The following is a 24,131-nucleotide window of genomic DNA, read 5'->3' as shown; positions in this document are numbered from 1 at the left end:
CACAAATTTCTTTCTTTTTTGTCACCTGAAATTCATAGCTTAAACATTTACAAAGGGAGTATGGTTAAACATTGAGTTTTAATCCTTAATTTGTGTTTAAAACACAACTAGTTTAAAATCTTTTTTAAAGCATTTTTTTTAAATCAGATTAGGATGCATGTATTAAAATGTTAAGGCATTGAAAATGGCAGTAGACAGTTACATTGATATTTCATTCTCATTTTGGCTAATACCTGAGTTATTCTTCAATAATACTTTTTTCACATTGCTTTTAATTTTGGTAGAAATATTAATCAGACTATCTTTCTGGAATTTATAGCATCAGCATAATTATTCAAGACCCTAAGCTAATTCATTTGCATATTGCCATCCTGAAGGAATTAATTACCTATTGTTCCTTAGAAATTGTTTCTTATGCCAAATATAGAATAATTTCTTAATTCCTGGCCTTTCTGTTACTTGCCTGGTCAGCTTTCTCTTTTCAGTAAAGTAAATCTATTATTATTCCAATAAATACCAGCTGTTCCCTTCCCCCTGCTTTTTTTTTTTTTTTTTAAGTTGACCACATTGATTTTAAATGGTTTTTAACCAAAGATTCTTAAGTGACACATTGGGAATTTCTCAAAGTTCTGTTTGTGTTATCTTACTCTGATAAATTATAAAAAGAATAAATTAGAAACTGAACATGAATTTCAATTATGATAGGAAAGATATAGTTAAAGCCCAGGACTAATTATTTAGAAGCTAATAACAAATTGTTTTGCTCTCAGTGTTTTTAAACTTCATCCCCCTAGGGTAGACAACACTTTTGAGCCCAATTAGTGTCATGTTTCTAAAATGAGGAATTTAGGAGTAAATAAGTCAATGAGAATTTACATACCTGTTTCTATTGTAAAACTACTTGGAGACGTAACAGCAAGATTCAGCAGGTGCTTCTGAAAATAGAATTGGAGTCGAGGAGGGGGGATGATAACATATGTGAATGGAACTAAAGTGACAGTCACTGCTATAACACCCTGCTTGTTTGTATGAGACTGATACCCAACTACATTATGTATCTTTTCCACTTTAAATAGTCACCAAAACCTTGATCCTGAAGATGCTGTTAGTATTTTATCAAGTACTTAAAGGATAAGACCTAAAACTAGAATGGAGGGGAAAAAATGTTTGGGCATTTGGTACCACTGTTTTCTTCTTTGTTCTTTTATATATATATATATATATATATATATATATATATATATATATATATAATAAGACACTTTTTCTTTATAAAATCTTGGGATTAAAAATGTTCAATTTGGAATGCCTGGGTGGCTTAGTGGTGAGCATTATCCTTTGGCTTGGGGTATGATCCCAGGGTCCTGGGATCAAGTCCCAAATTGGACTCCCTGCAGGGAGCCTGCTTCTCCCTCTGCCTGTGTCTCTGCCTCTCTCTCTCTGGGTCTCTCATGAATAAATAAATAAAATCTTAATACAATACAATACAATACAAATGTTTAATTCAAATCAATATATAGATTGGTTTGGAAAAAAATATATACCCACCTGCATATATTTCTCCCCCAATGATAATGTCTTCAGCCAAAGCAGAGATAAATGGCAAACCTAAGACATACACCCTATATCTTCACATGTCCTGTGGGAGAGCTCTTAAACCTAATTTATTATACCTAGAACTCTCCAAAGGCTCTGGGGACTGTGTGGTGGCACGTGGTTGTATTTGTATAGATACATAACTGTTCCAGAAACTGTATGAAATTCCTAAAGTCCAATATATTCTAGTATAATGTTATCATCCTAATTCCAGTTATTTTCTAATGTGAACTGTCACGTAAATAACCAAAGTTCTTCTCAAGTCCATTATAATGAACCCTAATTAAATACTGAATGATAGATTTTTAAAAGAGTCTTTTTGTTATTTACAGGCAGTGGTATTTTACTCAGATGTTTTTGCAAAAATACTCCCGCAAAGGTGTTTCTTCAAGGAAATTTATGGAAAGGATACTGGTAAATCCAGAGCCCGTTTAGATCATATAAGTAAACTGGATAAGAATCTCTAGAACTAATGGGCAAAACTTGTTTCAAACAGAATGAAAATTAATAATATGGGGCTGAATGAGCTGAAGCGTAGGATAGAATATTTGCAGCTTCTTGTTTGAAATATTGCTGAAGGTGTTGTTTTTCCAAATTTAAGAATTCTTCTCTTAAGCTATGTCTGACTCACAACAATTTAGTAAGTATACCCATGTAAACAAAGAGGAAACATTTACTTTTTCTCCCTACCTGATCTCTCCACAATTCAGCAAATCTTGAGTATTCTTTTTTTTTTCTTTTGAAAAATAGTTATTTACATAGATTCAATGAGAATCTATTCTCCATATAACAGGACACAATTGGAAACTAGTTATACTTCTAAGGCTTTGACTGGAATATTATATTTGAGAGGCATGCCTAAACTCAGATATAACCAGGCAGTTTTAAAGAACTAAGTTTGACTTTATGGAGTCAATAAAGTCTGTTGGAAAAAATAGACCTGGTACATTGCTTACAAAGTTCCAGCAAAATAGTCTTTTAAAAAAAAGTTATCTGGTCAATCACTGCTCTTGGGGCACTTGCATAAACAGGCCAAAATTAATGCAAACCAAATTAGTTTTACTGTGATTATCTTTTTTTAAAAGATTTTATTTATTCATGAGAGACACACAGAGAGAGGCAGAGACATAGGCAGAGGGAGAAGCAGGCTCCATGCAGGAAGCCTTATGTAGGACTTTATCCCTGGAGTCCAGGATCACACCCTGAGCCAAAGGGAGATGCTCAGCCGCTAAGCCACTCAGGCATCCCGACCGTGATTATCTTTGGGAAAAAAATGGGGCTAACCGTAGAAAGAAATACAGAGACTAGATTCAAATCCTGTTAATTGTCTTTGAGGTTTTGTAATATACCTGTAAACTGAACTTGATCTTGAATTCTTCCAGTTTCCTCAAGTATTCAGCTACAATCTCCAAACTGTTTCCAATTTTCTCCCACTCTTCTGATCTGAAATCTAAAAACAAAGACGACCCTTAAACCTTAAAAGGGAGGATACCAGCTTTCCTCTCTACCCACATAGCATCCAAATTTCATGGACTAGAACCTCAGACGTGGAATTTACAGTGAAAGAAGGTTTTGCCTGACGTCTGGTCCCATGCAGACCCAGGAGACCTTCACTTCAAATTGACAAGGAAGAGAAATAGCTGACATCCATGTAGACCACTTCCTCCAAGACATGGAATCAAGACTCCATAATTTAAACCTCAAAACATTTGTTATTTTATGTCTTGTCTTTCTTTACACAGGCATTTCCCTGAAAGATAACACCATCGTCTGTATGTCAAGGCCATTGTGTTAAGGTGTGGGTGTGGGGTGTGTGTGGGGGGCAAACTTTTATACTGCAGGGTTTTTTGTAAAAAATGCTAATCTGTCCATGATGCTAGAGACCCCCTGTTCCATTTCCCTGTCTCTGTTAACACCTCCAAACCTGGGGAGATTTGTACCCAGGCTCTGTACAAAGAAAAGAACATAGGCAAGGGTAACTAGAGCAAAGCTAGAGAACCTTGACTTTTACTGACCTCCATGGTTGTCACCTTCCAGTCCCTAGTCAAAGACTCAAAACAGGAATTACCAGGAGGCATTTATGATTCAAAATTAGTTTCCTTTGGTAGATCACTGCTCCTCTGGCTGGGAATAAATGTGAAGGAGGCTATGATAAGAAACCTCTCCTTAACTTTTGAAAGCATTGTGGAATTTGCTAATAAAACAACAGCTGTTCAACAAAAATCCTTAGGCTCTCTGGCCAAAATTGTTCTTGATAATAAAACAGCCTTTAATTATCTTGTAGCTGAGCAAGAAGCTGTCTGTGGCATAGCCAGCACAACCTGCTGCACCTGGATTAACACTTGTGAGGAAGTTGAAACTCAGTTCCATAAGATCACTGAGCAAGCCATTTGGACGAAAAGGGTGACTCCTTTGATGTTTTTTTTTTATATTATTATTTATTTATTTTTCCTAAAGTTTTTATTTATTTATTTTTGAGAGACACAGAAAGAGAGGCAGAGACACAGGCAGAAGGAGAACCAGGTTCCCTGCTGGGAGCCTGATGTGGGACCCGATCCCAGGACCCCAGGATCACAACCTGATCCAAAGGCAGATGCTCAACCACTGAGTCACCCAGGTGCCCCTTAACTTATTTAATTTTGACTAGTTTAGGCCTTGGGACCAGTGTTCCAAAGTATACTCCAAACACTAAGAATTATTCTGCTTATAATCATATTAGTCTCTCTGGCATGCCTCATTCTCTTAAAAGCTTTCAATGCACATTTGCAGCCTCTAAATACCAAGCAAATGATCTCCCTAAGATTGAAATGTCATAAAAGGAGGGAAGAGAATGACCAATTTAGAATTGTGAACCTAAAGCTGTGGCCCATGAATATCACAGAGGTTAAGAAAAAATCATTACAACGGTGAATACCATGCAGAGGATCAACAAAAACTGTGAGATCTCCAGAGAGGTAGCTGCTAATGTCTTACATTTGGATCATATCTCTCAGTTAAGCCAAGAGTCTGATCGAAGGGCAGAAACCCTTTAAAAAAAGGAAGAAAAAAAAAAAAAAAAAAAAAGAACAGGCCTAAAATGGAGTCAGTTGTGCTAAGCCCCACATCAGCAAACCAAGACTTGCAAACCAAGACCTAACCTAATTGTAGTTTCAACCTCTCCCAGGAATGTAATCTTAAAATATAAATCTGGAAATTCCTGGTCAGCACCAATAAGGTAATCCACCCAACAGACCTCTGCCAAGCCCCAAAGAAAGAGGAGGGAATCTGATCTTTCCTTTCCCTGCCCCATTATGCCTATAAAGCTCTTTCATTTTGTTCAACTCTTCAGAGCTCCTTTCTACTTGCCCATGGGATGCTGCCCAACTCATGAATCATTGAAGAAAGCCAATTTGATCTTTAAATTTACTCAGTTGACTTTTGTTTTAAAGCAATATCCTCTATTATTTATTTTGAAGCTGCTTTTTGTTGCCTTTGTAAAGGAACCGTCTAAAGGCTAAGGTTTGGTAGGGTAGTCTCAAAACAGAAAATGAGATCAGATTCTTTCCAGGCAGGCAGCTCTCTTAATAAATATTAAATTGCTTTTGGGTACAAGCCCTGTTGCTTTTTGTTCATGAAAAAGAGTGTCCTCTGGTGGGATCCCGTTTTTCTGGCTGTGTCTTTCTCTTCTTCTAGGTCTTTGTTTCAATACACCCTGTGAATTAGACCCCCTCACTGTTATGCTCTATCAGAGCATTGTACTTACAATTATTAATTCTTTTAATAATCATAAATTGATGCTCCCACTTCCACACCCCCGCCAACACACACGCTTTGAAATGTAAGCCCTAGGGACACCTGAGTGGCTCAGCGGTTGAGGGTCTGCCTCTGGCTCAGGGCATGACCCTGGAGTCCTGGGATCGAGTCCCACTCCTCCTGCATGGAGCCTGCTTCTCCCTCTGCCTGTGTCTCTGCCTCTTGTGTCTCTCATGAATAAATAAATAAATAATATCTTTAAAAAAAAAGAAATGTAAGCCCTAGGAGAAGAGAAACCACCTCTCTTCTGTCCTTCATTCTCCCTAGGCCTCAGGGAGGTGCCTGGAAACCTGTTAGGTGTTCAATACATACTTACTCAACACTTAAATGAATGAAATACTTTCAGAATATTTTTCTATTTTAACACCAATTACTTTATAAAGCAATTTAGTCATGTGATTCCCACATTTTGTTAATCTGGCTGCTCCTATAATTAACTACTATTTTCAATATGAGAGTTTTCTTTATATAAATGATACTATATTACTTATTTTCTTGGCATTTTTGTTGAGAGCTCTCCTTCAAGAGTCTTCTGTTATCTGGTGGTTGTACAATGAATTATAAGCAAAAGTTGAGGTGGGGGGCTTGGGCCATAATATAATCTCTTTCTAGAGAACTTTCCATCTTTGTTTCAATGAATCAACAAGGCATTACATCATATCCAGATTTAATTATGCATTTTAGTTAATTGGATATAACGTGCGAACATTTATAGAGATTTACTAAATCATTGCTATTGGTATTAGTAAAGATTTAATTGAACATATAATTAAGCTAATGCTTGCAAATTAAATGCATGAAAAAAGACATTCTGTATTTTTTCCTATAGAAATAAGTTTACCATAGTAAAAACATGTTTGGGGAAGGAAATTCTTATTATTTTACCATGAACAATAATATGGCTAATATTTTCCCAAATTTGGGGGTCTGTTGAAACTCTTCAGAACAGACATTTATACCTTCCATTTTTTATAACCAGTTTACAATTCATACAATACATTTTACCTAGTAGGCACCTAAAAAAACCAAAACAAAACAAAACAAAAAACCCGAAGAATCACTGAATAAATGTCAATCAAGAGAGTAGCTTTCCTTCTTAGGTTATACATATTGTATTAGGCAGGCGATTGCTGTATCTGCCTAATTCAATAAGGAATTTAAAACGTTACGATTAAACAGAGGCAAAATAAAGTCAGCTGTCAAACAAGTTAAGTTTTTTTTTTCTTTTTTCTTTTAATCATCAGGTAGGAAAGATTTAGGACAATAAAAGCAGCAGAGGTTGGTGTTTGAATCCACAGCATGGTAATTCAGTAAACAACAAAATTGAAATCTGACATTGTTGACTTAAGATTACTGGTCCTCAGCTAGAGGGGAAAAAACAGTATGTAACATGTTTCCCTACCTGACTTATGGTTCTAGCTCCTGTAAAATGTCAAATTGAAAGTGATGAGGAGCAAGCTTCCTACTCCAAAATGTAACAAGAAAAGGCTCAGCCATGTGGCCTACAAAGATTTGCAGAACATCATTTTTACTGACAGCATAACAGACTTTTGTTTTGTTTTCATAAAGCCAAATCCAAATAAACCTATTGAATTTTTATTACATTTATTTTCAAAAAGTCAAGTTTACTGTTAATATCTTTTTGGGATATAGCTGTTACTCTGTATTAACATATATATGAGATATTTGCCTCAATAGAGGAACCCATCTAATACTGATTTAATAGACTGTAAGGGAGCAATAGTTCAGCTATTTTGACAAATAATTTTTTTCAAGGTGGTTTAGAACACATTCTTCCTAAACATATTTGTTTTGTTTTGTTTTGTTTCACTTATTCCTCCAAAAAAAGAAAAAAAAAAAAAAGAGAGAGAGAGAGAGAGAGAAGAATCACTTGGTATGTGTTAAGCTTTGCACAGATCTGCAGCAAAAAAAATAATGTAGTAAGAAGTCCCTGTCATTAAGACACTGTTTGCTTAAGGAAAAATGTTATCACAAGACAGAGTAATAAATACTTAAACAGGGACATATGCGAGCACTGAGGAAGGACATTAACTTCCATGGTGTGTGAGGGAAAGCTTCCCACAGTAATGCCAGATTTACAGAGTAATCATGAGCTTTGCCAGCAGAGCAGCTACCTAAATAAATTATCCCCTGTAAGCCTAGACCTTTTTTTTTTCATTATTTTATAATTATTGAATGTTTATTGATCAGCTATATTTTGACAATTTAATGGTCTATATTATGAACTAGCATATTAAGAACTTTGTCCTACAATGATCTGAGGGATTGTTGTTGTTGTTGTTGTTGTTGTTTTAATATATTTAGAAAATAAGGTCGGCCATCTAGTTAACAAGACACTTTAAGTTAATCTTTTATTTATTTAATTTCCATATTAAAACAGAAATTTTATTGGGTTGGAGAGCATATATACAATTTTTTTTCCTTTTTCAAATAAACTAGACCTTTTTATTTTAGTTTTATTGGAGAAGATATTGTCTGTGTGTATATATATGCGCACACACACACATATATATGCATATATATTCCTCTTTCAAATAAACTAAATCACAATACATAGTCTTACATTTAACTTATGGGATGAGAAAGTATAAGCACAGAATGTATCAATTCCTGCTCTACTTTTATACGTAGAAGCAATACTGTCATGTTGGCTTCCCTTCCCCATTGTGCTAACTGCCAAACCCTAGTAAACTAAGTGTGACTCATCTCACTTCAAACAGGATCAGGGAGGATGATGAATCATATACCTGTTTCCAATAAATACACACAAGATTCAGCTCTTCCCCACATCTAATTACCCTAGTTTAGGGGATGGATGTGTATAGCCTTCAATCCCTCATGAACACGGGGGACCTTAGACTCACCTTCAATTATCTTTCCCCCTGAAAGCAGCTGAGGTAGTGCTGAGGGAGGACAGTATACTGGACAGAAGGAGAGAGCAGGTCTGCTCAGTGAGCAGCCCTGACTCACTTCTAATCCTTAGCAGCATGGTGGTTGCTTGCAGTTTAGCCAGTAACTTTCTAATGCTTTTGTTTCTTCCAAAGCCATATATTGAGTAGTTGGTTGGTAACATGGCCATTCCAGACATCCTGTGTTTTTTACCTTTAGGAGCCCCTTGACTCAACAAGACAAAGACACAGCACTTTCCCCTCTAGGACCTTGGAGTTTTTTCCCTCTAGATATTCAGAGTGACTCTCAGCTTGTTCTTTGGAGAGCTCCCATTAGCACACAATCTGAAGCATCTGCTGTCTCATCAGCATGATAACACCTCTTAAATTTATGCCTGGATTCAATTTAAGAGTTGAGGGAATTACCCAGAGGCATCAAATCAACAGCAAGAATTTATCTAGATTTTTGGAATCTAGTTTCTTAATTGCCAGTGGCTCACCTTTGTCAGCCTTGTAAACACAGTCCACAGCATTGAAGCTCAAATGCCAGTCAATGGCTAGTCACAGATGGTTGTACATAGAAATCTGTGTGTTTCTGGGAAATCTTCTGAGAGACTCATTTCAAAAAAAAAAAAAAAAGTCTGAGATATTTTACTGTAACTGGCGAGTACATCTAAGGTTGGCATGGTAGGATTGCAGGAGACACTGAGCTCCAAGATGACATCACTGTTGCCATTCCTACACAGGAAGCATCAATCCCCTGCACTGTCTCATTTCTCTATGGAACCACCCAAAATTCTGATAACAAACCTGGTTACTGCCCGGAGTGGCTATGAGTTTCCCTCCATTCTCAGTGCTCATCTATTTAACATTTCATTTGTTTGTTCCTGAATTGGAAGCTTTCTGTCCCTACCCACTATGATGAATCTTACTACTGTTATTAAAATAGATAGACCCAATGCCTCCAGGAAGTTTGGTGAGGAAGTTTTCATTCACCCGAAAGGGAACCAACAACAAGTAGGACAACTGGCAGGTAACTGTCTCAGAAACTACTTTCTCACAGGTAGGAAGATACCTTATTACCTGATTGACCAGACATTTGGGTTAACATGTTTATTACCAATTCTCTTGGACTTTCCTCACTCCAGGTCAATTAGGCCGTGAACTCCTCATCCATTCACTTCTAGAAATTTGTGTTCCTTTCCACATTCCATTCTCACCACCAAAATTGCTAAGAACTGTGGAGGACCAGGATTCTGCTTGATTTATAAGCTGACATGTCAGGCTGCTATAGTTTCATGAATGATGGCAGAAAACTGGAGAGTCCTGTCAAAGACCAAGGACTTTATTACTCATACGAACAGCCATATCCAAAGTACTAGCACTTCATTGTGCCAGTTCTTGGTGCGCTCAGTCCCAGAGGGTGTTCTAAAGAAGGCCAGGTGAGCCCTACACACACCGTAGATGTATTACAGAGAAGAAACCCTGAATCTTTGGTAACAGCCATTCAGCCTGACTGTCTTCTCTTCCAGAAGGAGATGTTATATTTATTACACTGGTCAGTAAGCACGCCTACACTTAGCTTCAGAAGGACACTTTTACTTTTCAAGATTGACTCCTTCCTATCAGTTCAGCATGGCATTGAGTTTCTCCTCAACAATGGTATCCTGTATCCCTGTTTTCCTCATCTAAGGTAAACTGTCACCCCTTAAACTCTCTTTAGAGGTTAGAGTTTTAGTTGGCCACATTTTTTACCACTGGCCCTCATCTCTTGAGACAACAAATTGTAAGTTGATCTGGTTTCAAAATATCCATCCAATATGATGGTAACTTTTAGCAAATACTATTAGATCTCCATCCTCTAAAAAAAGAAGAAAGAAAGAAGAAAGAAAGAAAGAAAGAAAGAAAGAAAGAAAGAAGAAAGAAAGAAAAATGAGGAACGTGGAGTAAGTTTGAATCAATAGTAGAAAAAGAAGGAAGAAAATGCAAAACAATATGCATGTGAAACCATTTAAAAGCATAAAATTGAACAGAAATCAAAATGGCTGCACTAATGCATCATCGAAGCTTGGTTTTAAAGTAACTGTAATCATCTCTTCTGCAAACCCCACCTCTTCTTTTCTTAGCCTTTTTTTTCCAGGAACCCAGTACCACCCTGGAGACCTAATAAATGAGTCTGGTGGCACAGGCTCAATTACTGTCAAAACCAGTTAGATCCTGTATTTTCTGTGAGAGCCCCCCCCCCCCCACTCCCATCCCTCTGAGGGCTTGCAGTTTTTGGAGGCCTTAGCCTGCTGCAGCTTTGTATGCCTGACAAAGCAATAAAGTCATTGTTCCTCTTTTTCCCAAACTCTGTCTTAGTGTTACATGATTACATTCTGGATCCAGAAGCACTGGAGGTGGGTTTTTGACAACACATACAATAAAATTTGTGTGTGTTGTGTGTGTGTAAAAGGAGTAAACTCTATGTACTGAGTAGAATAAAAAAAAAAATCCCCTCACCGGTTCTATACCTTTATAACAAGATAAAAATGAATAAAACTGAATAGAGGAACTTGGGAAATACATTGATGTTGAGACTATTTGACAAAGATGTATTTGAACTGTAAGAGGAAACTAGAATCTGGTGGGATTTCTCCCCTGAGGGAAATGTGTGTTACCATGTTACAGAATACTTTGTAGGAAAAAATGATTACAAAAGAAAATTATTTATTTAAATATTATCTAAGCTAGTTATGTATTTCAATGGACTTAAGAAATGAATACCGGACATGAAAAAGATAGGAAAAAAGTCCCTTTGATTTGGGTGAATGGATGGAAAGGAAGAGAAAGGAACATTACTCTTTAACCCTAATCTCCTTCCTTACAATCTACTATAGAAAAATCTTAACCATCCATGCAGGCATATTCTCTTGGACAGAGACTAGTATCTGGGGTAATTTTTTATTACTTGCCTAGTTCTAGTGAGGAATACAGTTTGTTAAAAAAACAAATAAACAAAACCAAAACACTGCAATTTACTTAAAATAGCCGCCAACTTTTGGGGCTCCTGGATGGCTCAGTCAATTAAGTGTCTGCCTTCAGCTCAGGTCATGATTTCTATGTCCTGAGATCCAGCCCACACTGGGCTCTCTGCTCAGTGGGGAGCCTGCTTCTCCCTCTGCCCCTCCACTTGGTCCTGTGCTCGCTCTCTCTCCCTCTTAAATAAATAAAACCTTAAAAAAATAGCTGCCAACTTTTTGATTCAAGGGTAACCTCTATTACTGTTGGTCCTCTGAGAAGTGGACCTTAAGGTAGGAATAAATATATAAGAGATTTATTAGAGAAACTCCCATGAAAGGTAAAGTGTGGGGGCCAGAAAGTCAAGGGAAGCCTTTAACCACATGTTCTTGGATAGAGAGAAAGAAGGAAGAATTGGTTAGAAAGCTTCAGACCACAGCACATTTCCTAGAAAGTTTTTGGCAGGTGTCTGGGGAGTATCAGAGTGAAGGCTGCCTGTTGGAAGAGTCTCCTGTTGGGATGGGGTGGCCAGTAATAACACTCTTGCTGTGATCCATCAATGGCTAAAAAATCCCAGGCTTAGCTGGAGGCCATCAGTCAGTTTACTCTCAGAAGTAGGTTCCCTTGAAAGAGATCAGAGTGAAGCATTTCCATAGCTCTCACAACCCACATCAAGAGCTTTCCCTACCATGTCCTGTTTATTCTATTAGAACTAAGTCTCTCTTATGTGATGTTCTGGCTTCCTTTGCTTCTCGATTTCTAAGATGTTCTGTTTTTTTGGTCAATATCTACAGCGATACAACATAAATCTTAGTCCTTAATCAACTTTAGTATGAACTACAAATGTCATTCACACCAAGCATTTTGGGATTTTTGTAGACTTTACAAAAAGTACTTTTTAATGGTCTTGAAGAAGATTCACTTTTCATGACAATGTCCCTGGGACCATCCCCCTGCCCGCCATATCTATTCCCTACCTCCCCACTTTTAATGGCTTCCCTCCAGGTTGGTGTCCTACATTCTCCTACTTCAATTATCTAGAAAACTGTCTCCTCTCATTGGCACAAACCACAAAAGACTGAGTGATGTTGAAATTCAACCCAAAGCCATTATTAATTTGTGCATCCCAGCAAACTTTTTTTTCCTAAGAGGACCTCTGTCACAATTGCTAATACTATCATGCTCAACCAGAGACTTGTAACTTTAGAATTCTAATCATACTCATAATTTTCACCTCTGTAAGTTTTGTTCCATTTCATGGCTAATTTAAATTCTTATTCAGAGTTTAGACAGTTTTGGGTCCTAGATGCACAGGAAAGCAGAGATAAGCGCACTTTTTGTTGCTCATTTCAGCCTTGAAATAATTATTTTACTAATTAAATTTTTATTTCCAACTGTAAGACCTGTTATCCCATTCCAAATAGCATACATTCTACTCCCTGATGTGGAATATCTGCTGCTCCTGTTGCTTCCTAAAACATATAATCCACAAGAAATAATAAAAATGAAATTAAACATTTCTGTAGGTTCATCATAGAGGAAAGCAGAGGTTCACTTCAGTCATTGGAGATTTTTAAAAACGAAGTATCATCATTAGTTGCTTGGCAACCCATCTTGATATTGAAGTACTGCATGTGTAGCATATTCACGTTTCAGCTCTTGTTTGCTACAGAAAAATCTCTCCTATGGATGGAGGTTTAAAATCCATACTTTTTAATATAAGTGGATTATGAAAGTCATGGAGAAAAATAAGCTTCTCACCATTTCCTGTTCTTCAGAGACTGAGGACAGTTAAGTTCCTTTACCCTGAGGAGTCAAAACAAGCAGAGTTATGGTGACATTGGGAAATCATCGACATGGCACCACTGACTCCTCATTCTGGCATACTTTGGTGATTGTTAGGGTGGGACTACCAGACAGAGAAAGAGACAGTCCCATGTTCCTTAGTTGCTCACTGTTTCCTAGAACCAAAGGTTCTTTTTTTTTTGAAGATGGAAAAGGGAGAGAAACATTTGATGAGGGGAGAGAAACATTTGATGAGGGAAGAGACTTTTTCAGTACAAAAAGAAACAAAATCCCTCTACACTGTCCTCTTACTCTCTCAAAGTTAATAAAATCAAGAAAAGAAAATATTTTTGGATGTTTTATTTAATTAAAGTTAACCAGCTAAAGGTCAGAGTTAGAAAAAATTTTAAAATATGATGTATTCTAAAATAGTACTACACAACTGTCAATTTCTATATTAATGTTGATAACTTAGAATTCTCTGTTATTGTAACAACAACTTTTCCTCCTTTGGTGTCATTATTCATTTCTCGTGGGAGCAAAATTACCATTTACCTAAAAGAAAATTCAAACAATGAATAATTCCCTCAAAATTGAAGCCTACGTCAGAAACACAGTCTTGCTCATACAGTTAATATACATCGATGCCATCATTATTTACTATAGATTCATGGTTTTAATATGGAAAATTATTTTTAAAAACTTACTAAAATAATTGTTACAAGTAAACTTCAGATATCATATTATTTTCTACTTATGATAATAAAAGATCTGTTGCATCCATGGTTGAACAATATTTGGACATGTGACAGATATTTGAATGCCTCCATGATGCTCAGAGGAAATACTTCCTCACTGGTCATGGGGCAAGTGCCAGAAAAATCATAGCCTGAATATTACTTATCTCCTGGAGATGTTGTCTTATTATCATGCATGTTACTTGAGAATGGAATTGATAAATGTCTCCTTCACAGACTATTCTTTAATTTAGAAAATAAAACAGAAAATCTTAATAAATTCTCCACTTTAAGAAAATTACATAATTCTAAAATCTGAACTCACATCTACCAAATACATTTTAAGCACCATAAGTCAGAGTGGAAATATCCATTTTGGGCACTGGAGTAGTAGGTCTGAGTGAGAATGTATTTCAGGCAGCAATGGAAGTGTGAACTGGAGTGGAAAAGGTGATGTTCAGGACCCAATGTTTGGGTGAAAATAAGTGTGTCTTGACCATAATTTCAGACAAGAAATAGCCTTATAACTGTCATATCATTCAATCACCCAATTTAGAGGTGAAGAAATTGAAAGAGTCTAGAATTAAGGTATGAGCCCAAGATCATTATAATTAGTTATTGCCAGAAAGGAATCCAATCAGACTCCTTGACTCCCACTGTAGGGCACAATTCTGAAAACTAATGTCTTTGTGCATGTGGAAAAATCATCTCCAACCTATCTCTCAGTATAGTTATATTAAAAAATGGTTTCTTATCAAGACTACAGTACTTATTGAATGATAAAATGTATTATTTAGATTTCAAGAAGGGTGTACATTTTCAGCATTTAGGAACTTGAAACTGGTTTTAGAGTCACCAGGCTAGAAATTACGTGGCAGATTAGGGGCAGAGGAGAAGGTGGAGTTCGCTATAAAGGAAATAAATGAGACAGTAGGAGAGGGAACAACACATATTCCCGAAATACTGGAATAGCTATACCATAGCACTTATGATAGAGACCAAGAGAGGGAAGGCATCCACAGGGAGTGGAGTTGATGGGATAAATAGGGAAAGACATAAACTGAGTTCTTTTGCTAGACTATGTTACAGAATATTTTATAAAAATAATGGAAGCAATTATATACTGCTTTCAGGAAAACTACTTTATAATACTTAACAGAAATATGATAGTAGCATTATTTCCACCATGAGTCAATATCATTCTGTAAATGTAGACAGTGCAATAAACCAGGATAATGTTGAAATATAGAAGATACAGCATTATTTTTATCAGATGATAAAACTGTTTACCAGACGATAATGAAAGTGATGTAAAACTGTTAGAACTAGAGAGGGTTTAGTAGTCAGTTAATAAATAAATCAATAAATAACCAAAAATGTCCTACAAGTTCTTTAAAGCTCAATAGGAAAATAATTAAAACAAAAATTTTATTCATACTAGAAAGAGATATAGAAATCCCTAAAATAAACCTAACATGAGGCTTTAGTAAATTGAGAAAATATTTTATTGGTTAATAAAATTTAATATAATAGTATATAGGTTAATCTCAAAGTGGTAAGTAAAAGAAGAGCAAAATATAAGAAAATTTCAAAAAATGTTAAATAAAAATGATACCACTATACACCTATTAGAATGGCCAAAAACCAACGTCAAATGCATGTGGAAATAGAGTAATAGGAATTCTCATTTATTGCTAATATGAATGCAAGATGGTACAGCCACTTTGAAAGAGAGTTTGGTGGTTTCTTACAAAACTAAATATACTCATCATACAATCTGACAGTCACTCCTTGGTATTTATCCAAAGGAGTTGAAAACTTATTTCCACACAAAAACCTGTACACAGATGTTTATAGCAGCTTTATTTATAGTTGCTCAAACTTGGAAGCAACCAAAGTGTCCTACAGTCAGTGAATGAATAGTGTTATGTCCAGACAATGAAATAGCATTCAGTTCTAAAAAGAAGGAGCTATCAAGCCATGAAAAGATGTAGAGGAAACTTTAATACTTATTAATAGGTGGAAGATGCCAAAAATTACAATACAATGTTAAGGGAAGCATTACTAATTGTGATTTTTATTATAACATAACTTTATGAGATGTGAGCAAAAGAATCAGTTTGCCAGCATTATGTAAATTACTATATATTTTTTTTGTAAAGTGAGATATACTAAAATAATAAACATTGTTATCTTTGGGTAGAAATTATAAGTGTGGAGTTTTCTATCATTCTGTTTCTTGATCTGCAATTCTTTCCCCTTAAATCAAACACGTACTGCTTTTATATCAGAATTATGCATTTTTAATTAAAAGTAGTTTTATTTGACTTATCTATTGAGAAACTAAGTGAGGTCACTTGAAGAAAAGCTTTAGGTATTCATAAGGGATCTAATATTAACTAAAGAGAAATATTCATGATACAGAGATGCTGGTGGGTGTTCTAGGTGAGAAAACTTTTAAAAAAAGTTGAATTATGGAAGCTTGGCAGAAGCAATAATATCAACAGGAAAAAATCCTCCATTACACTCAATCTTAATGAGCATATATCACCCATAACACCTGAGGTATAGTAGTTAGAATTATAAGTAATATAATATGCAAGATGAAAATTATTTTTTTAAGATTTTATTTATTTATTCATGAGAGACACACAGAGAGAGAGAGAAAGAGAGAGAGAGAGAGAGGCAGAGACAAAGGCAGAGGGAGAAGCAGGCTCCTTGCAGGGAGCCTGACATGGGACTGGATCCTGGGTCTCCAGCACCAGGCCCTGGGCTGAAGGTGGTGGTAAACCCCTGAGCCACCCGGGCTGCCCCTGAAAATCATTTTAGATAAATAAGATAATAGTTGAAGATAGCTAGTAATTTGTATCCAAGCAATATCACAGATTTAGACAAATACCATACTAGAGTCTGACCAACAAACCAATACATCAGTGGAAATTGAATCTATTATAAAGCATTGTTCAAGGGTGTTTGGATTAGAAACAAACAAACAAACAGCAGTGGAGTTCATAAATATCCAGTTCTACACACTCAAAGATAGACTTGATACCTCATTTTATCACTGATGTTAATTAAGTGCCAATTACTCTGCTCATTCCCATTTAAACATAGGTTTCTTCAAATACTGATTTCCACCACCTGCAGCCTAAATCAAGCACTCTTCTGGCAGTTTGTTTTCTCTTTTAAATGGGAATAAATCGTTTCTGTACTGGAAATGGTTATTTACTACAGGGCTGGAAATAGGGTGAGACAAGTAAGGCAGTCACGTTGGGAACAAAATTTTAAGGGCTACCAAAAAACTCAGTAATCAAGGGAGCTGATTTTTTTTTTTTTAGGGGGTGAGGACCAGAAGAAGGAGAGAGAGAATCTGTTTTAACTTTCATGTATTTATTTGAGAAAAAGAGAGAGAGCACAAGAGCTGAGGGTCAGAGAGAGAGAGGGGGAGAAGCAGGCTCTCCACAGGGAGACCAACCTATGTGGGACTCGATCCCAGGACCCAGAGACCATGGCCTGAGCCAAAGGCAGACACCCAATCATTTGACCCACCCAGTCACCCAGAAAGAATCTTAAAGCAGTTTCCACACTGAGTCCCATGGGCTCAATCTCACAACTCTGAGATCAAGACCTGAGCTGAATTCAAGAGTCCGATGCTTAACAGATTGAGCCATCCAAGCGCTCCCAAGTAAATGATATTTTAATTTATTTTTTAAAAATCTAAATTGAGGTAAATCTCTATAATGAACAAAATATCAACATTTCAAATAAACTATTAGCGAGTGCAGATAGTTCTGATGCCTTTCCAGTTTTCTTTTTTTTTTTTTTTTTTTTTTTAAGATTTTTTTTTTAATTTTTATTTATTTATGATAGTCACAGAGAGATAGAGAGAGAGGCAGAGACACAGGCAGAGGGAGAAGCAGGCTCCATGCACCGGGAGCCCGACGTGGGATTCGATCCCGGGTCTCCAGGATCGCGCCCTGGGCCAAAGGCAGGCGCCAAACCGCTGCGCCACCCAGGGATCCCCCTTTCCAGTTTTCTTAACGGAAACTGCTTTCATTTCAGTGGCTAAAGAAACACTGCAAAGAGAGGCTCCCACTTATTTAGATGAGTCTGTAGCCGAGCATGTGCTGGAACTTTAAAGTACCAGGGGAGAGAGCAAGCGCATCTCCCCTAATACGCGTACAGTTGCACATATCTGTGTTCTGTTATTTACCACATGATCAGGCCTAGGGCAGGCTGTGCTCTGTTCCCACCTACATGTTCTCTAGCAAATTGATAAGTATATCAAGAAAGAGAGATCTGTGGACAAATTTTGCATATATACATACTCATGGATTAAAATTACATCTAAGTTACAAGAGCTTAGAAAAAATTAGCAACCATCTCACCAAAACTTCAAATCCATCACTGGAAATAACAGTATTCACAAGAAGCAAATTAACATAACAAAGGTTGAACATAACCAACCTCTGTAGTAACTCACTGAGAAAGTAACCTTAGCTTTATTATTAAAATTGACATTAATTTTCAATCTAATTTTTACCTCATATGTAATTAATTGAAAATAGTATGTAGACATGGATACATTTTTTTTTTAAGATTTCATTTATTTATTCATGGGAGACACTCAGAGAGAGAGAGAGAGAGAGAGAGAGAGAGAGAAGAGGCAGAGACACAGGCAGAGGGAGAAGCAGGCTCCATGCAGGGAGCCTGATGTGGGACTCGATCCTGGGTCTCCAAGATCAGGTCCTGGACCTAAGGCGGTGCTAAACCATTGAGCCACCCGGGCTGCCCAACATGGATACATTTTTAATAGATGCATCAAAATGACGCAATTAAAGGTCATTCTTAAATTACTCTGATGCTCTATTGTTTGAAATTAGCGATAATTCACTTTTTATCTTCTCTTTACACACAACTTATCTAGGATAAAGTTAAAATATTTAGCATAACACATTCCAATTATTGAGTTATTAAAGTATCAGAAGCTTATTCTGAAGAATAAATTAGTTGTCTTTACAATATTTATATTTTTAATATATTTTATTTATTATTTTTTAACGATTTTATTCCTTTATTTGCCAGAAAGAGGGAGAGCACAAGTAGGCAGAGCCACAAGCAGAGGAAGAGGGAGAAGCAGGCTCTCCACTGAGCAGAGAGCCCAATGAAGGGCTTGAGTCCAGGACCCTGGGATCATGACCTGAACCCAAGGCAGATGCTTAAACGACTGAGCTACCAAGCACCCCTCATCTGTATTTTTAAAAATTCTCAGTTTCATTGATGCTTCCACCATTTTGAGAAATATTTACATATTTAAAAAAGCATTTGTTTAATAAAACAGATTTCCTTTTTGTCTCAATGTTTTCAGTAGTCTCCAGAATCTCACTTTAAGTTTTCTTTCACTAATTAGTTATAAAATAACACTTAATTCCTCCAAAAATTACACAAGGAGTATCTGTAGATGAGTTAAATGACCTAATGAACACGGAAGAATGATATGTCGTTAAATTATTATATGATATTCAGTGGCTTTTTTGCAGAACCCCAAAGGCATTCTAAGACTTTTGAGAGTAAAACCTGTCATGAATGAAACAGGATGGTAACTTCTATAACTTCATAATTCATTTGGAAACCTGATTTTGTTAAACAAAAGTGTTATGACAAATGGTTCAGTTCAACCTGTGAGGAAATGCCAGGGACCGCCTGTCTTGATCTATATCTCTGAATCGGGTTTTTATCTTACAAAGGTAATAGAACTGGACTTTGATTATTTATATCTCCTACTTGTTCCTGCTTTTAAATAAATCTCTATCTTGGTTCTGTCTCTTGTTTGTGATTCTTCCCATAAACTAAAGGTAATGCATTTGAAATGTTTCTTTCATGTCCTGGGAACTCCAGTATGGGCTTTCCCTTCCAGGATTCCCCAGATTGGGCACTTTCCAGTGTGTGTGAAAACCTCAGTTCGCACTTTGGCACAACAGAACAAAGTCATGGAAGTAGTTATATTTGAAACTATCTCACTCAATTTGAGGTAGAGATTTTTGGGTTTGGGGGCCATCTTTGGCTGTACCTATGGAACTGTGTGGTTAGATGATATATATGTGTGTTGTAGATGGCAGTGAAAGTGTTGAAAATATTAATATTCATTTTTAAAAGCTTTACCCTTTGAATCTAGGAGGGCTGCTCCTCAAGAAATGACCCTTTATCGTTTCCTCATTGGTTTAGAAGCTGTGGAACTTTGGTTATTTTGTTATTGTTAAGAGCTTCAAAAACTCATGACCCTGGTCTAGGACCAGTCATATAATGCCATTGTCATCTTGCTCACTAAAGTGGTTCTCCACAGGGTTCAAAGCAGTCTGGCCAAAATGATGATCTTCATGAAGTTGTAAACATCAAGTCTATCCATCCTGCTGAATTCTATCAGAAGACAAGTCTTCCTTCTCAGAAAACTTCTCTGCCACATGATATTCAGGATGATAACAATTCTGGTGTCTTGGAAGGTGAGAAGATTGTCTAGTGGTTCCAGTATGCCAGAGTAGACCAGTTGGATCAACTGAGCCACAAGCCAGGGCCCCACAGCTGCATAGCTTAGGACTCAGACTTGTCTGCTCTGGATGGATGACTTGGGGCACAAGCCAGAGTGGAGCAGCACTCTCAGCATGCCTGCACCGATGGCCACCTGCGTCTGGTGATCCATCCCAGTGACTATGTTTCCTGTAGTGTGGACAAAGGGGGTCAAGACATCAAGTTCTAAGAGCTGTTTATTAGTTGGCCAGCCCAGGCAGGACCCTGTGCCAAATACTTGACCAAGCACTCATTGAAGCCATTGGTGAAGTGGTACAGGGGCCAGCAGGTGTCCAAGAGAATGTTGCTGTTGTGGTTGTGCAGATGATGGAAGAGGATTGGGAAAATTTGCTTCAGTGCTTTTTTGAAAGAGTTTGTGTTCTTACTGCTACACAGGACTGATATAGAGTCTATGAAATTTTCCACAGAAACATGATTGGTGTGGTTGCTGACCACAGGGTCAGAAAATTAAGGACAGGATTGCTTGAAACCACATTTCTGTACTCTGAGCTATCTCCTGCCATGTTACCAACAACCCACGTTGCCTGTGAATATACAGAGTCCCCTGGAGGGAAGACAGCAGCTCCATGAAGGACCAGACAGCTCTCTTCCACAATGGCTAACCTCTGCTATGAAGTCCCTGAAGCAATGCTGGTCAGAGTTCAAACTATAAGCGAGGGTGAAGTGATGACTTCAGGAACTTCACCAGGCCTAGGAATGAGTCCTCCTTCAACAGTCCATTTTAGAAGAGGGTTCCTTTCCCAGGACAGAATTTTACTAGCTGCCTGGGTGGCCTAGAAACGTAATTCTAGATGTGAGGCATTCACACTGTTGATTACTTCACGCATGATAAGGCTGACTGGTTTGGCTGGCTCTTCAGAAGCTGCCTCAGGGGAGAGATTGCTAATTCTCCTTCTCTTTAAAAACTCTTCACCCTTCTTGGCCTTCTACAGCTTCAGGCTGACAGCTGTCTGCTGTTGCCACCTCACTCATGTATCTCTGCCTTTGTACTTCTGTTTTCTTAGCCTCTCTTCTGGAGCTTCTGAAGTCAGCAATACTGAGAGGACAAAGTAAACCACCTGTCAGGAGGCTGCTGAGATTTATTATATAAAAAGAAAGCAAAATATTCAAAGCCCAAAATCCAAGTTCCAGTTTATAACTGAAAATCTAAATCTAGATTATAGATTTTAATATCATCTACAATGTTATTTAACTTTCTTAGGTGTCAGTTCTTTTGTCTGTGGATTAGTGGTCATACTTGACTCTTCTTAAGCTCAAGGCTACTTTGAAAGAAGAAAATTATTAATGCATTAAAAAACCTTAAAAATGTATAATTCCTATTAATAGTCCTTAATTCCTTTTAATTCCTATTTTTTGTTTTTTTAAAAATTGTCCTTACTTTTATTATTTATAAAGTAATAAAACCCATGAAACTATAAAGTAAAATTATAGAGTAAAAAGTTATTGTCCTCTTACTGTAGTCCTCATCATACACAAACATCCAAATTTAATAAAAAAATACACACACACACACACACACACACACACACACAGGATTCATATTCATAATGCTTGTCACATGCATTTTTCTCATCTATCATAAACATCTTTTCATTATAAAATGCCTTTTAGTAGCATCATACTTTTCATTAGTATTTATTTTGTATATTTTTTTATTGGAGTTCGATTTGCCAGCGTATAGTATAATACCCAGTGCTCATCTCATCAAGTGCCCCGCTCAGTGCCCATCATCCATTAATAGTCCATTAGTAGGCAGGGCAACGCATTTTTATGATTATGTCAGCAAAAATTCTTTGAACTAGATATCCTAAGAGTGAATGACCCCAGAAAAGAAAGGTATCCTCTTACAGTGATATTTTTGAGTTTTTCAGAAGTCTGTCAGGGGCAGTACTTGGGGACTTAGTATTTACACTTGCACTTATGTATACATACTCTCTCATGTCCCATCAAACATTGATTAAGCATTTATATTTATTGAGTAAAGTAATACATAATTCTAACAGTAGTATCGATTTTTCAAAAAGATCATAATTTACATGTGAGATTGTACTGCCAGTCATTATACAGCCAATGACATTTTTCTAAATTTAGTGCAGCAAATATATTAATGATTGCTCAGCTATGCCAGTTAGCAATCTCTCTTCTCTGTTTTCTCTGAGACCATCCATGCCTCATAATTCTAGAATAGCTATGATTTTATGCTCTACTTGTTATTTGGACATGTGATCAATACTCAGGATATTTCAGAGCACATGGGAGGAGAAAAATGGTAAAAGCATATATGGAAAAGTCTGTCCAGCAGAAAATTGAACATTGAAGATAAATAAAGAGCCAGAAGAATATAGATAATGGAAGAGAGTTTTCATTCAGTTAGTTTGTTTGTTTATTTTGTTTTATTTGAATTCAATTAGCCAACATATCATTAGTTTCAGATGTAGTTGTAAATAATTCATCAGTTGCATATAACACCCGGACTCCTTAGTGTCCATCACCCAGTTACCCCATCCCCCCACTCTCCTCCCCTTCAACAACCCAGAGTTAAAAGCCTCTCATGGTTTGTCTTCCTTTCTGTTTTTTCCCATTCTGGTTTCCCCTCCCTCCTTTGCTTGCAATTTAATTTTATATTGGGTTTAAGTATGTTTAAAAGTGAATGGACTATAAGTAGATGATCAACTAAGATGAATCATCATAAACATGAAAAAGAGAAGGATGGATTCCTTTGTGTCAGGAAGGGAAAGGAAATAAGTAGGGAAAAATGATTCTCCATTTAGAAAATTGTTGACAGGAAAGAGAGGTCACAGTTGATGTGCCCTGCAGAGAGGTGGAGAAGATCTGAAAAGAACACACAGGTTTTACATCTACCCAAATGGAGAATGGAAGATAGGTTGGCTGGAAAACATGGTGGGCCTGGCCAAGCACAAAAGGCTAAACTGAAATTGCCACCTCTCCATGTACAGAGGAACTGAGCTGTCTGGTTTGTTGTTTTTCTTCAATAAAACTCAATACATATGGAAATATTGAATAGTGGTATTTATTCAAGGGTGATACATGTGGACATTAGGTCAGGAGATGTGAAGTAGGCCATTAATTTGACCTTGGGCAGAAAGAACGTGAAGATCTGAAGGCTCCTACTAGAAGTGTTGAAGGCAGCTGTGGGAGCTCTCCACCAGGACCACCCTTTATGGAAGAGGAGTCGGACAAGTCCTTGCAGACAGCAGTACCAGAGGCAGAGGAACCTGAAGAGCATAGAAGGAAAGCTGCTAAGCATTGCAGAGTTCAGTAATGTGCTCTCATGGGAATGAACCATTTTTTCTATTGTGTGTTGGGGACCTTTTTAATTCTGTTTATATGTTCAAAGAATAAATAATTATATTGAAAAAAAAAACATATGACACAAGCCCTAATCCTGCTATTTAACTTCTTTGCAAACACTGCTATGAAAGAGTTAATTAAAAAAAAAAAAACCTCTTCAAGTTTAAAAAGCAAGCAGTCAATATATTAAGCCAGAAATTCACCTATTATCATTCTTTGTAAACTATAGGCTTTTTCACTGAAAATAATTTAAAGCAGTTTTAAAAATTATTTTTAAAGCGATCTGATCACTTAAAGTCTTTTGTTTTACTGACATTTAATTTATCCTCTTAAACTGTAGAAATATTTACAAACCCAAAGTTAAAGGCATATTATTACTCAGTCAGATTGTCCTTTTCCAATATCACTCAGTTTT

At 36.8% G+C, this 24,131-nt stretch overlaps 1 protein-coding gene across 1 annotated transcript in view; it reads left to right on the top strand.

Moving 5' to 3' along the window:
• Positions 1-22,856, top strand: part of DSEL (dermatan sulfate epimerase like) — a 90,048-nt gene extending 67,192 nt beyond the window's left edge. Inside the window, exon 3 of the transcript XR_005985462.1 lies at positions 20,163-22,856. The gene's annotated coding sequence lies outside the window, so the exon portion shown is untranslated. The remainder of the gene's footprint in view (positions 1-20,162) is intronic.
• Positions 22,857-24,131: the final 1,275 nt, after the last annotated feature.

Source organism: Vulpes lagopus, chromosome 24 (assembly GCF_018345385.1).
Source record: "Vulpes lagopus strain Blue_001 chromosome 24, ASM1834538v1, whole genome shotgun sequence".
Lineage (NCBI taxonomy): Eukaryota > Metazoa > Chordata > Mammalia > Carnivora > Canidae > Vulpes > Vulpes lagopus.
The sequence above is the reverse complement of the archived record's forward strand: the minus strand, read 5'-3'. Positions and strand labels throughout refer to the sequence as shown.